The sequence below is a fragment of the Otolemur garnettii genome, unplaced genomic scaffold, assembly GCF_000181295.1.
Source record: "Otolemur garnettii isolate 467f Iridium unplaced genomic scaffold, OtoGar3 scaffold00020, whole genome shotgun sequence".
Classification (NCBI taxonomy): domain Eukaryota; kingdom Metazoa; phylum Chordata; class Mammalia; order Primates; family Galagidae; genus Otolemur; species Otolemur garnettii.
Window position 1 is genome coordinate 3,721,840 of NW_003852415.1, and position 13,913 is coordinate 3,735,752.

The window sequence follows — 13,913 nt, forward strand, 5'->3', positions numbered from 1 at the left end:
TTTTTTGAGACAGAGCCTCAAGCTATCCCCCTGGGTAGAGTGCCATGGCATTACAGCTCACAGCAACCTCCAACTCCTGGGCTCAAGTGAGTCTCTTGCCTCCTCATCCCAAGTAGCTGGGACCACAGGTGCCCACCACAATGCCCCGCTATTTTTTGTTTGCAGCCATCATTGTTGTTTGGTGGGTCCGGGCTGGGGATTCGAACCCACCATCTTAGGTGTATGTGGCTGGCGCCTTAGCCGGTTGAGCTATAGGCGCTGAGCCATAAACTAAACTCTTGATTTGATTGGACATTTCATATTTAATGACCTTAACAACAAATGCATGACTCTGGTACCGAATCCTGGTAATGGTGGTGGTTGTGCAGATGTGGGGCAGGCATATGGAAAACTACATACTTTTCACTCCATTTTCCTGTGAACCTAAAACTGCTATAAAAAATAAAGTTTGTTAATTAGAAAAAATGAAATACAGAGGGCCAAATAGATGACCATGTGCCTCATCTTAATAGCAATTCACAAAATGACACTACTAAGCACCTGCCAGAATGGTAACAACTAAAATCCACCAATGCCAAACATTGAAAAGGAAGTGGGACATCCACTGCTGGTAAAGGCATAAATTGATACAGTTTAAACATTGAGAAACACCTCGGGGCTTGGTGCCTATGGCTCAGGTGGCTAAGGCGCCAGCCACATACTCCTAAGGTGGCGAGTTCAAATCCAGCCAGGACCTGCCAAACAACAATGATGGCTGCAACCAACAAATAGCTGGGCATTGTGGCAGGCTTGAGCCCAGGAGTTGGAGGTTGCTGTGAGCTGTGAGGCCACGGCACTCTACCGAGGGGGACAGCTTGAGGCTCTGTCTCAAAAAACAGAAAAAAAAAAAAAAAGAGAGAGAAACACCTCGGCATTGACTAGGAAAGCCTAATCCACACCCCTCAGTGACCTCACATTTCACTCCTGGTCTGTAGAAACTCAAGTACATGTGTACTAAGAATAGTGATACTGATTCGGAAAACAGGCTTAGCCTGTTTGTGCTGCTATAACAAAATATTATGGACTAAGTAATATTTAATAGAAATGTATTTCCTATAGTTCTAGGGGCTAAGAAGTCCAAGATCAAGGCACCATCAGTTTCATTGTCTGGTGAGGGGTTGCTCTCTCTGCTTCAAGATGGAATCTTGAAAGCCATGCCCTGTGGGTTAGAGTTTACCTGTGAGACACTGCAAGGGGGTCAGGAATGCTCAGCTGTTTAGATATAGATCTATGGGTCAAATGCTGGAAAAGGCTCAAAGGTTAAAATTGCTTACAGGTTAAGATATAGATTAGCAGCATAGAATAGGGAAGTTAAAGCTTATCCCTGAGGTAATCTTATGATAATCTCTTCTGTCTGTCTTTCCATTGTTTCCTCAATTCACTGAGGATGCAAAATTTCTTTGTTTCTTACTATTTATAATTAACTTTGTATGTTCTGTATGTTTTGCTTAGATAAAAGACACTTGAGGTTTTCGCTCAGGGCAGCACTTCCTTGCTACCACTTGGCATGTGAAGCTGCTTGCCTCTCAGAGCCTCATTGGTTATTTCTTTGAAAATAACTGAATGTAAAAGTTTACTTTTCCTGCCATCTCTTTGCCCTCTCATCCCTAGGAGCAAAATGGACAACACTCCATATGACAGAAAATAGAAAGGCACAAAAGGCCAAAGGCTATGTAAAGCCCCTTTTATTAGGGTCTTGATCCCATTTGCAAGGGAGGAGCCTTCATGACCTAATCACCTCTTAATGGCCTCATCTCTTACTACTGTTCCATTGAAGATTAAGTTTCAACATGAATTTTGGAGGAGATGAAAACATTCAAATCATAGCACTAACTCACTAATAAATAACTAGAGATAACCCAAAAGTCCACCAAGCAGGATTAGTTAATTTGTGGCATAATTGATGACAATAAATAAACTCCAACTGCATACCACAAGATAGATGAATTATAAAAATATAACATTGAGTAAAAGAAGACCAATCTGAAAGTGTATGATATATACTCTGATTCTGTTAATGTACACTTAAGAAACAAACCAAAATAAACCATTTTTGTTCTCAATGGTAAAAGTACAAAGCAAAGCAAGGAAAGGTTGCCACAGAAGACAGGATGGTGTTATATCTGGGGAGTTAGAGAGGAAGGAGTAGATAGGGAGACAAGACAGGGAAACTTCTGGTGATAGCATTCTATTTCTTGACTCAGTAGTGGTTACATAAGAATTTCCTTTATAATTATTCACTATACTGCATGTTTGTGTTTTGTCTATTTTTTCTGTATATGTATTATATTTCCTAAAGTTAATAAAAGTTATAAAACAAAGAAAAGGCTGCATTGGTGAAACAGACACCAGCTCCCAGTGGAATGAGTACAACAGAGCTAATTTCAAGAGCCTGGACCTGAGGCCTTACAGAAGGGATCCTTAATTTGTAGGCCAGAAAAAAACCTAAGGAAAGCCATATTTCTGCTCCATGAGTATCAGCTTGAGGGAGCAAAAGGGTTCTATGTATAGTGTCAATAAAATCATTGCAAGGACCATGCATTCTTTAATGACCTAATCCTGCAGGGCATCAGCCAGGCTCAAGATAGAATTGAAGTAATGCTGTGCAGGCTTCAAACCCCCTGATGTGTCTGAAAATGCTCAGTTCAGCTCCATCATGGGTGAGAAAACGACACTAGAATTCCAGAGTCCTGGTGCAACAATTATGCTTCCTTTGTGATGTCATTAGCAACCACCTCTGACCTCACCCACCAGAAGTTTCTAATATTGATACGTGGTAGAAGCTGTTGGTGGTAGGTGATGATGCCCTTCCACCAGTCATGAATTTTCCTTCTTCCAAGAGAGAAGTGATAGCAAAAGAGACTGCTACTGGCTAAGACTACCTACCTGTTTGGGCCTTGGTGAGTGGGGCTCAGCCTGAAGCTAGGGATAAGACCCCTCTAGAGGATAGGGAGATCAGGGCTGCCCCAGGAAAAGAGAGGCCAGGATTCTCTGCTTTGGAAGCCAAGTGATTAAAGGCCTGTGACTTTTCTACTCTGGCCCCATCAACCTGAGGAATGCCAGCTTCTAATGGGGCAGTGCTGTGTGCCTTAGACCTAAGCCCAAGGTCTTCTCATCTCTAGAAATCCACAACCCCATGTCTGTTTAGACAGAGTACACTGGAAAAAATGGTTTTCCATACCAAACCATTGCCCCTCTACCTTCTGCACAAGAAATAAAGTTCCCGTCTACCTGGAAGAACAGATTAGAGTGTATGATAAAAGCCTGAGCTCCAAAAATAGACACACTTCTTAAAAAGGTTTTATTTGGCTCTTGGGGTTGGGGGATCTAGATCGTCACTTAAGTGTGAATAGTACCTTGGTTCTGCCTTGAAAATACTATCCCTACAGTGGCTAAGTTTATATTTTGAGACCTATAGCAAAATCTACAGAGTCTGACTCCTGTCACCTCCAGGCCCACTGCCCCTGCTCACCCCTTGCTTAACAGCTTCACCCAACACCAGGCCTTGGGCTGATAGGAACAGCATGTGGCTGTCTTGTCTTGGGACCTAAATCATTAGAGTCAAACTGATGAGAAACAGCAGTGATTACACCTACCTGACTCTTTCCTGGGCCTCTTGACTTTTCTCTCTCATTTTGAATTTTTCTGAATATATCAAATGGGCAGTGTAGAAAGGCCATGTACAGTTGTGTAGGTTGTGTAGGTTGTGTACAGTTGTGCTTTTTTTTTCAATTACAAACAATTCTACAATGAATATCCTTGTGTATGTAGGTATCTATAAGCTCAGATGAGTGTTTCTGATGAAATGATTTCTAGAAAACAGGGATCAGTTCCCAGGGTCTTGGGACTATGGGCTCAATAGACTGTGAAAGTTGTGCCCCTGTGGTTCTTCACTGGGCTGGTTTTAGGACCTCCAGCAGTTTCACCAATCAATACAGAAGGTCCACAACTTACAACAGTTTGATTTAATGATTTTTTTACTTTACCATGGTGTGAAAGCAATATGCATTCAATAGAACCCATGCTTCAAGTATCCATATGACCATTATGTTTTTCATTTTCAGCATATTATTCAATAAATTACATAATATTCAATACTTTATTACAAAATAGGCTTTGTATTAGATGATTTTTGCCCAACTGTAGGCTTTTATAAGTGTTCCAAACACATTTAAGGCTGGCTAAGCTGTTATGATGTTTGGCAGGTTAGGTGTATTAAACACATTTTCAACTTAAGATATTTTCAATTTATGGTGGGTTTTGGGGGATGGACACCATCTTAAGTTGAGGAGCATCTGTATTTTCTTCTTCTTCTTCTTCGTTTTTTTTGAGACAGAGTCTCACTCTGTCACCACTCTGGGTAGAGTGGTACCATGGCGTGATACCTCACAGCAACTTCAGACTCCTGGGTTCTAGCAATCTTCTTGCCTCAGCCTTCTGAGTATCTAGGACTATAGACACCCACATGATGCCCAGCTTGTTTTTCTGTCTTTAATAGAGATGGGGTCTTGCTCTTGCTTGGGCCGGCCTCTAACTCCTGAGCTTGAGTAATCCATCCACCTCAGCCTCCCAAGTGCTAGGATAACAGGTGTGAGCCACCACACCCGGCCTGAGTATCAGTTAGTGGGACTCTTCCTAAGTGCTGCCATCTAAGGTAACACAGATTTCACCCCTTCACCCCCATTAAAGAGTATTTATTGAGTCAGGGCACTTCAATACTAGAAATAAAAAGAAGAAGAAGATACAATATAGACTTAAAAGGATTTATAATCTAGTGAGGGAGAAGGTAGACATATATAAATGAATCAAAATCTCTGCTTTCCAATCCTTGAGGAAAGGTGCAATTTTGGATGACTGAGTTTTCTGGATACTGAAGTTTTCTCTCTCTATCATACAAACTTTATTTTAATAATTATTTTAAATTCTTTTTTAAGTTTCAGATTAATAGGGTACAGACGATAAGGTTACAATGTTTGCATTTGCTAGGTAAAGTCCCTGTTGTAGTGTCCTGCACCCAGGAGGTGTGCCATATACACTTACTTTTTGCCCATTGGGCAGAGGAGCACAGTATCCCTCCCTCCCCCTCTCTGTCCCCCCTACACTCCCTCCAACTTGAATTGAATTGAGTTTCCTCTTGTGCAGGCATGTTTTAGTTTGTCTACTGGCTTCATATTATTAATGACTACATTGGAGACTTGCTTGTCTGTTCCTGTGATATTTTATTAAGAAGAATGTGTTTCAACTCTATCCAGGTTAATACAAAAGATATAAAGTCTCCATCTTTTTATGGCTGAATATTTAATAATTTTTGATTGGAAATATTCTCTAAATATGTAATTGCTTTCCCTTATTTATTTTTTTGAGACAGAGTCTCACTATGTTGCCCTCAGTAGGGTGACGTCCCGTCACAGCTCACAGCAACCTCAAACTCTTGGGCTTAAGTGATTTTCTTGCCTCAGCTGTCCAAGTAGCTGGGACTACAGGGTTGTAGTTGTCATTGGTGTTTGGCAGGCCTGGGTCAGATTCGAACCTGTGCCGGATTCAAACTTACCAACTGGTGTATGTGGCTGGTGCCCTAGCCGCTGAGCTACAGGCACTGAGCCTAATTGCCTTCCTTTTAAAATAAAATATTTGGTCGATGACTTAACCTTCTCTCAATGATACAGGATTGTTCTGAGCATATTTCCAAGACCACCCTGCACTACAATAACACATTCAAGGCTTACTGGAAAGACCCTGTGCTAAATGACTGCAAACTTCTGAATTTGTTATCCAGTTGTTCTATCTCTTCTCCTGCTCTTGATTTTTGCTGTTTTCACTGTATTTGCTTTCTTTCTTTTCTTTCTTCTTCTTTTTTTTAGAGATAGAGTCTCATTTTATTGCCCTCAGTAGAATGCAGTGGCATCACACAACTCACAGCAACCTCCAACTTCTAGGCTTGAACAATTCTCTTGCCTCAGCCTCCCAAAGGGACTACAGGCACCTGCCACAATGGCCGGCTATTTTTGTTGTTGTTGTTGTTGTTGTTGCAGTTTGGCTGGGGCCAGGTTTGAACCTGCCACCCTTGGTATGTGGGGCCAGCGCCCTACCCACTGAGCCACAAGCACCACCCTGTATTTGCTTTCTAACAAATCCTTTCTCCTTTTAATATGCTCCTGCCCTTCCACTGTGGGGATGAAAATCAGGAAACGAGGTAAGGGGTCCTCAAACTTTTTAAACAGGGGGCCAGTTCACTGTCCCTCAGGCCGTTGGAGGGCTGGACTGCAGGTCCTGGGACGAGTCAGCTGCTAAGCAGGACAGGCGGTGGTGGCAAAAACACCTGGCGGCCCGCGGGCTGTAGTTTGAGAATGCCTTAGGCTATTGGTTCAGCTCCTATAAAAGAGACCAAACATAGTGACTTTACAAGGTTTATTGTTCTCCCATGGAAAAGTTGGAGGTGGTCAGCATTCTAGAGTACTTCTCCAGGTCGTCATGTGACTCCAGTTACTTGGTGAATCCTAGGGAGTTGTCCTGGTCAGCATCAAGAAAGCTGGCCACTCCCTGACCCATCTTCACAAAGGAGAAAGAGGAAGTGGAGAGAGGCAGCTTCCTTTCAAGGATGTGGCCCAGAAATTAAACATATTGCATACACTCACATTCCACTGGCTAGGACTTAGTTGGTAGCTGCATCTGAGTGCAAGGGGGGCTGTGACGTAGCTAGTAGTTTCTAGTTAGGGTAGTCATGAATCCAGGTTTAACCTTGGGATTGCTACTGCAAAAAAGGAGAGGGAAAGAAAGGCGATGGAGGACTCTTAGCAGTCTACCACCAGCTCTGCTGAAATTATGTGTGGGGTAAATGAAGTTGGACTCTAACTGAAGGCACAAGTGCTCTTCTGCAGAAAAATCACCTGACATTGTGAGACAGTTCCTTCTGTCTGAGTTACTCAGAGTTCTTTTGTTTCACTTATATTGTTCTGGATTAGCTTCCCAGATAAGACATTGGAGGTTAACAATGCAGGCAGAAAGAAATTAACAGGCACAGTCTTTCAGAGTGGACAACCCAGGCCAAAAGCACTTTCATCCCACGCCACACATGTGAGAGCATAAAAATTGTTCTCAGTGACATCGGCCAGAAAGGCCTTTCCTTCAAAAACCTCATTCCTTCATCCTCATATGCCTTTACTAGAACCTTCTAGAAGCCTGAAATCTAGGTGGGTGTTGTTGAGTTGGCTGGGACACCAGTCAGCTTTTTCACCACTGTACAGCCCACTTGACCTTTCTTTAGGTCCTTCTTCCTCTTTTTCTGTATTTTTTTTTTTTTTGTAGAGACAGAGTCTCACTTTATTGCCCTCGGTAGAGTGCTGTGGCGTCACAGCTCACAGCAACCTCCAACTTCTCTGCTTATGTGATTCTCTTGCCTCAGCCTCCTGAGTAGCTGGGACTACAGGCACCTGCCACAACGCCCGGCTATTTTTTGGTTGCAGTTCGACCGGGGCTAGGTTTAGAACCCGCCATCCTCAGTATATGGGGCCAGCACCCTACTCACTGAACCACAGGCGCTGCCTTGTGTCTTTTTTATTGTATGTCCTCCATGCCTGCCAGGGCTATCCTCTAGGAGCTTGGTGGGTTAGGTGTGACTTGACAACAGCTTCTGTGACAAGGAAGCAAAGACAGGACAAACTGCTTTTGTCCAGGTTTGACTCTCTCCACTAGACTGAATAATACCACAACCATAACAACAGCAACAAATAATATTTACAGAGTATTTACTTTGTATACGATATTTCATTTAACCCTGGTAACCATCCTTTAAGGTTATTATAATTTCCCCCATTTTACATATGCAAAAATATGAAACACAGAGAGGTTAAGTCCTATGTTTAGGAGGCCTGGCTGGGACGCAAATCCAGGCAGGTAGAGTCCCTAAATCTATTCTTGTGTTTATCTGGTTTGTCTTTGTATGCACCAGCCCCTCCTGGAAGACAGTAGTGAAAATGCAAGGGCAGAGGTGCCTCAGACTCTGACTAGCCCATCACTCTCAGGATTTACAGATCAGAAAGAACAAAGCCAGAGAGATAAAGCAAGCTACCCAAGACACCACACCATATAACAGCTGAGTCAGAGCTGGAACCCAGACCCCAATGCTCTGCTGCCACTGCACAATATATACATGGTCACATGCCTTCCTGTCCAGGAATGAATAAATAAATGAGTGAGTGGGTGAGTCAGAGGAGAGATCTTGATAGAACCTGTCTAGTGCTCATCCTTGATTTATCGTGTGGTGGCTGGGTCAGAAGAACCGCGGTGTGGAATGATGGGTGGTGGCAGGTGCATGGCAGAAGACATAACCAGCCTGGCAGGGGTGCGTGGAGGAAGCTGCTGTGCAGCTGGTCATGGAGGAATTGACCCATAGCTACCCTTTGACCCCTTCCTCTATTGGGTCATGACCTTGTATTCACAGTTCTTCTTCTATGGCCTTCTTATTATATGGCCAAACCCTAGTGATAAATCTTAATGCTGTAAAACTGTCAAAAGGGAGATTTTAGAGATTGTTCCACAGTGGCTCCTCTTGTATTAGCTATTTATTGTGCTGCAAGTGCCACATATTAATATCTATTAAATAATTGTACTTTGACCCCGCCTGGGAGAGAGAAGCTGTTTAGTACCCTCCCTTACTGACCTTTAGGGGTTTGAACACTAGGTCAAAATCAGTCCCAGGACTTTAATGAAACTCTGAGACTCACAGGAGTGTGGCTTACTGCAAACTGGAAATGACCCAGCTCCAACTCCCTTGGGCGGTGGCCAATTTGTAGATATTTCCTAGGCTGAGGGTGGGGGCAAGAAACCTGGGTACCAATTGAGTACCAGCCACTGCTGGTGCCAGGACCTGGTCCTCGGGCGGGGCAGAGCACTACCTTCATGGGGTTGTGTCTTTTCTTGCTTCTGGCTGGGGAAATTTAGGAAGAATTAGAAAGGGACGGTGCCTCAAAGGAGACCTTGGGAGTGGCGTGCAGGTGTGCAAGGGAGGCGCCGAGGCCTAGAGCATCAGTGAGAGATGCAGCCAACTGCAGCAAGGGACCAGCGGCCTTGTGCGTTTGAGATTGTAATTTGTAGATGGTCCCTAGTAGCGACAAGATCTCTGAGGCGGAGCTTGGGTCTCCGCATTTGATGATCCAGCCCGGGTTCCCCGCGGGTCAGAGCAGCCTTGGGGCGGGGCCAAGGTTGGCTCCTGCTAGGGAGGAGCTGGGATGCCGCTTCCGCGGTGATACGGAGGGGAATTTGCTGACGGTCCCTTGCCAGGTGGGCTGGCTTCGCCAGGCTGGCGAGGAAGACCGGCAGGCAGTCTCCTCCCAGGTAGGAGCGTGTAGCCTGTCACTGCAGCCTAGCGGCCTGAGCTCCTTACCTGGGGCTGGGACCCTGGCGCTGAGGGCGCAGATGTGGTGAGCACGCGGGTGGTGATGGGGCGCAGAACCCGAGTCCTGGGGTGCGGGGCGGGGAAGGATTGCCGGCTTCTGTGCCTTCTCAGACCTCGGACTGGGAGGGATGGGGGTGGGGGAGATTGCGCCACAGTGCCTTGCCACGCTCGCTCGCTGTCCCCAGTGTGTACCCGGGGAAGGGTGGACTGAGCCGCCCACCAGGGAGGGCGTGGCTTAGTAGACCTGTCTTCACCGGATGGGGAAGGATGGAGGAGGGCAGGAGGATTGCCTAGGTGGTCCCCTGCCTCCTGCTTGACAGCCAGGGGGAGTTACCACGGGCTACCCCACCTCCACCCCCAAGAATTGGGGGGACTCTGCCGCCCACTCACTGGGTTGGGTGGGAGGGAGCAGTCTATTCCGCCTTTAGGGGTTATGGCAACGTCACTGCTGCCTCACTGCTGCGCTGCTGCTGGGCAGGCTGTGCTTCTGGGCCCTCGGGGCAGAGGATGCCATCTTTCCCCCCACGTGCTTCCAAAGAAAAGCTCTTGCTTCCAGCTTTACCTTGGCCTTGAAAGAGAAACATTGGGTTTAGATGAAGGCCCTGGGGAAACTGAGGTCCAGGGGTGTGTGGCTTGAGCAAGGTCATTTAGCAGGTCCTACAGAGCTGGCCTTCCAGGCACCGCCTTAGCCTGAGGCTCTCTGGAACTTCTTGCTTTCTAGACCCCCTGGTCCAATCTGACCCCCTCACACACACCTCACACCTAACTCCCTGAGGATGCAGGGAGTTAGGACTTCTGCATATGGCTTCAGGGTGTCATGGGTGTGAACCTTGCAGGGATCAGAATTATCTGGGGACAGAAAATTTGCTCATGAAAAATGGTCATCTGAGCAGAGGAGCTAGAGGCATGTGTTGTCCTCGTAGGTCCAGGGAGAGAATGAGTTGGCTTTGGAAAGAGGAAGGCCCTGGGGGCAGCCCAGTGCCCAACTTCAGCCCCTGTACCAGCCTTGATGGAGGCTAAGTGAAAGTTCCCTGGCTGTCATGGGGAGGGAGGTGCTGAGGGGAACAAAGAGATGGACTTTCTCCTTTAATGGTCTGTGACACTCTAGAAAGAAGGGTCTGGGGAATATATCAGGGGGTGTGCCTGTTCTCAGCCTCACCCTCTGTGTTACCATTGTATCTTGTTCTCTCTCTGACTCCTGTACCCCTGGAGAACTACATGACATTTGATCTGTTGCCCTTAGAAGTGAACTTTTCCTGAATTCATCCTGTTCTCCTTCTCCCCAAGGCAGATGCCTTTCTCTGGAGGGAAATCAAGACAGAAAGAGAGCCTACAGTATTTTAGAGCTGGAGCCGGCCATTTTCAGTGTGCACAAGAGGAAACTGAGATACAGAGGGTGCAGCAAGTTGCTGCAGGTCACCTACCTACATGTAGACCTTGCAAACCCCCCTCCCCAGGCACTTCCAGGCAGACTGAAAGGGCCTTTTCTTCTCACCTCCTGGCTCTGCACAGCCCCAGCCCCAGCAAGGTGAGGCTGTGTGCGCCTCTTGACAGGTGTCAGGGACATTTTCTTTTCCTTTAAGATATGTTTTCTAGTTACTTGGAAAGGAAGCATCTTGAAGAGGGGAAGTGAAGTTATTTGGTGACCTTCTCATCAAGCCCTCACAGGGGTATACAATTTCTCTGGGCCTGTTGGAGCCCAAGAGCAGATGTCCCTCCTGCCCTAGTGCCAGTAGCCATGACCACAGCCAAGGAACAAGGACCCATAGCACAGGCACAGTGTCTCAGGAGGGAAGGTTCGACTAGCACATTATTCCATGTGAAAGGAGTTACTCCATGCCTTGTCCGTGAGTTGATCCTTTTCAGGACACCCTATGAGCATAGAGCCCCTGAAACCAGCTCTGGTGACTTCATAGCATGCCCTGGTCGGCCTGATGATCACCAGGAATTGCTGGGGGGACCTGTGGGGAGGCATAAGGCTCCTAATAAGCCAGATGGGAGCCAGCTGCTTGTGGAGTGGCAGTGCAGTCCATAGAGGAGAGGACCCACCATATTAGTGTAGCCAGCTCCTCTGCTGGGGTCGCTGTGGTCCCAAGAAGCTGGTGGCATGTGTTCCTCCTGGCTAGCAGAGGTAGGCTCAGGCCTCAAAGAGGCCCCTGGGTCATGGAAGGACAACCAGACTTACAGAGCGGAGGACCTGGTTCTGGATCAAGAGCCCCCTATTGGTTGGCACTTTGCACTCAGTTTCCCCACCTGACAGCTGGACATGAAAACACCTTCTCCAGATGGATGGGAGGGCCTTGGAAACTTGCCAAGTGTGTATTACAGATGAGAAGTGTTACTCCTGGACTCTGGTCCAGATTGAAGCCATCTGTTTCCTGCCTCAATAGGGGGAAAGTGGTTGTTCTCTGACCGGAGGACACCCTCTCCCATTGTGACTAGGGCACCATTCTAGGTTTGGAGGGCAGGCCAGCCCTCCTCAACTCACTTCACGTTGTGTTTTGGCCCCTGAGGAGTTCCTTCTCCCCATCCCCAGCTATGATACTTGGCATATTTAACAGGATTCTTGCCCCCATGAAATGCTGGTGTCTAGAGGTACAGTGGCCCTTCCTGCAGGTCTGTGTCACATGGACTCTCTGCTCCAATTCTTCCTGAGAAGTGACTGGTGGAGAAACCATAAGATAATGGGTGTAAAGTGCTGAGCGCTCTTTGCACAGTGTCCAGTTTGCAGGAATCCACATGGCATTCAGGCCACGGGCAGGCTCACACTGGGGAAGTTATAATCAACGTGCTTAGGGAAAGTGCTCAGCTTCCAGTGAGATGAGCAGCTTTTAGTGCCCTGTTTTGCCTGAGGTGGGACCACGGTGCTCTCTCCTCTTCCCTCTCCTGGGGGAGCAGAGAGAGCAGTGGTTTTCGCAGTTTACTCACAGTCAGCGCGGTGGTGTAAATGGAACTCCACATTCTTGCCCAGGAGTTGGCTGGTGCAACTCGTGCAAAGTAGCATTGCAGGAGGAGTGAGATGGAACGTGGGCAGCTCTTGAAGGATGATGGGTCCTTGTTCTAGATCTGTCTGGATTGCTCAGGGCCAACCGAGGGTGGCTCTTAAGAAGAGCAACCTGGAGCCAGAACTCCACGTTCTGTGTTTCTAGGGCAGGATATACACCCAAACTCCGTGCTCTTGCCTGCACCCCTGGGGCTGGGGCTAAGACATGCAAAAGGAGGACAGGAGGGGAGGGAGGCCCCTCTGTCACCTCTGGCATCCTCCTGGTCATTAGTAACATTCCCAAAAAGGAAAGTGAAGTATGGACCCACTAAGAAAACCAGGACTAAGACCCTGGTGTCCTGGGCTCCCACCACCTGCTTCCCCACTCTTCCACGCTACTGTTTCAGAAGAGCACCCACAAGATGAGGTGGGAAAAGCCGGGCTGGGCAGGTGAGCTGTGACCCACCCCTGTGCCTACTCGCCTTTGTTCCTGCCAAGTCAGGGCTTTTGGTGTCCTCAGAGGATCAGAGGCACACAGGCCAGGACAGCTTCCAGTGGGAATTCAAACTGTCCCCTCCCGATTCCTGAGTGGCCTGGCCAAGGAAGGTCCTGGAAATGGGAGCCTTCTCTCTCTGGCTGAATCTTCTCACAATCTTTCCCAGCCAGGGGAACACTGGCCTCAGGCCATGGGGTCCTGATGAAAGAAAAAGGGACCTCAAAGTGTTTACAGATACTGGTGAGCAGGATATGACTGTTAATTGGGATTTTGATGCTGTTTTCTCATTGCCTTGGGTCATCTGAGTGGTGCTCTCACCAGGTCTCTATGGGGAGATCAGCTGTATTATGACGGATGGAGAGTGTGGAGTGTGCAGGACCATCATACATGGACCTACTCTTGGGGACATTTGGGGGCAGAATTCCCATGAGAGGTATGGGAGGAAGCATTTCTTGGTGACTGAGTCTCCCTCCTACCATTGGGTTGTCCTTTTGCCTTCTGTGTGGCCATTGCCCAGGGATCTCTGGGGTGGCTGACCACACTGGCAGTACCAAACAATGCCCCCAAATGGCTGCCCAACAATGTCACCTGCTCCAGGCACTGTTAGGGCTGAGCCATTCCCAGGACCTGGCAGAGGGAGGTCTTCTCAAAAGCAGAGTGTGTGTGGAGGTGTGTGGGGGCGGGGCAGGAATGTCCTTCAGGGCAATGAACAAGCTGTTCTGGACTGGGGACCCCTTGTCAGCTGGGGTGTCAAATGCCCAGGCCTATAAACTAAGCCTGGTTTGGGGAGAACCTTAGGCACCAGAAGGCCAACAACCTCAAAGGTGAGATGGCCTAAGATCCTGGAGCCACTCATGCCACTTGTCATTACTTTTTTTTTTTTTTTTTTTTGCCATTACCTTTTATCTTCTCTATATCTTGGGAGAGAAGTTAATGCAGGTATGAGTAGCCCAGTTGTCAGATAAGAAAGTTGAGGCTCAGAAGTTATGTTAGCCTTAACC

General features: G+C 47.3%; 1 long non-coding RNA gene across 1 annotated transcript in view; it reads left to right on the forward strand.

Annotated features, from left to right (window-relative positions):
* Positions 1 to 9,386: 9,386 nt before the first annotated feature.
* The window catches only part of LOC111724180, a 22,353-nt gene continuing 17,826 nt past the window's right edge, over positions 9,387 to 13,913 (forward strand). The window contains exon 1 of the long non-coding RNA XR_002772521.1: positions 9,387 to 9,458. This is a non-coding gene — a long non-coding RNA (uncharacterized LOC111724180). The remainder of the gene's footprint in view (positions 9,459 to 13,913) is intronic.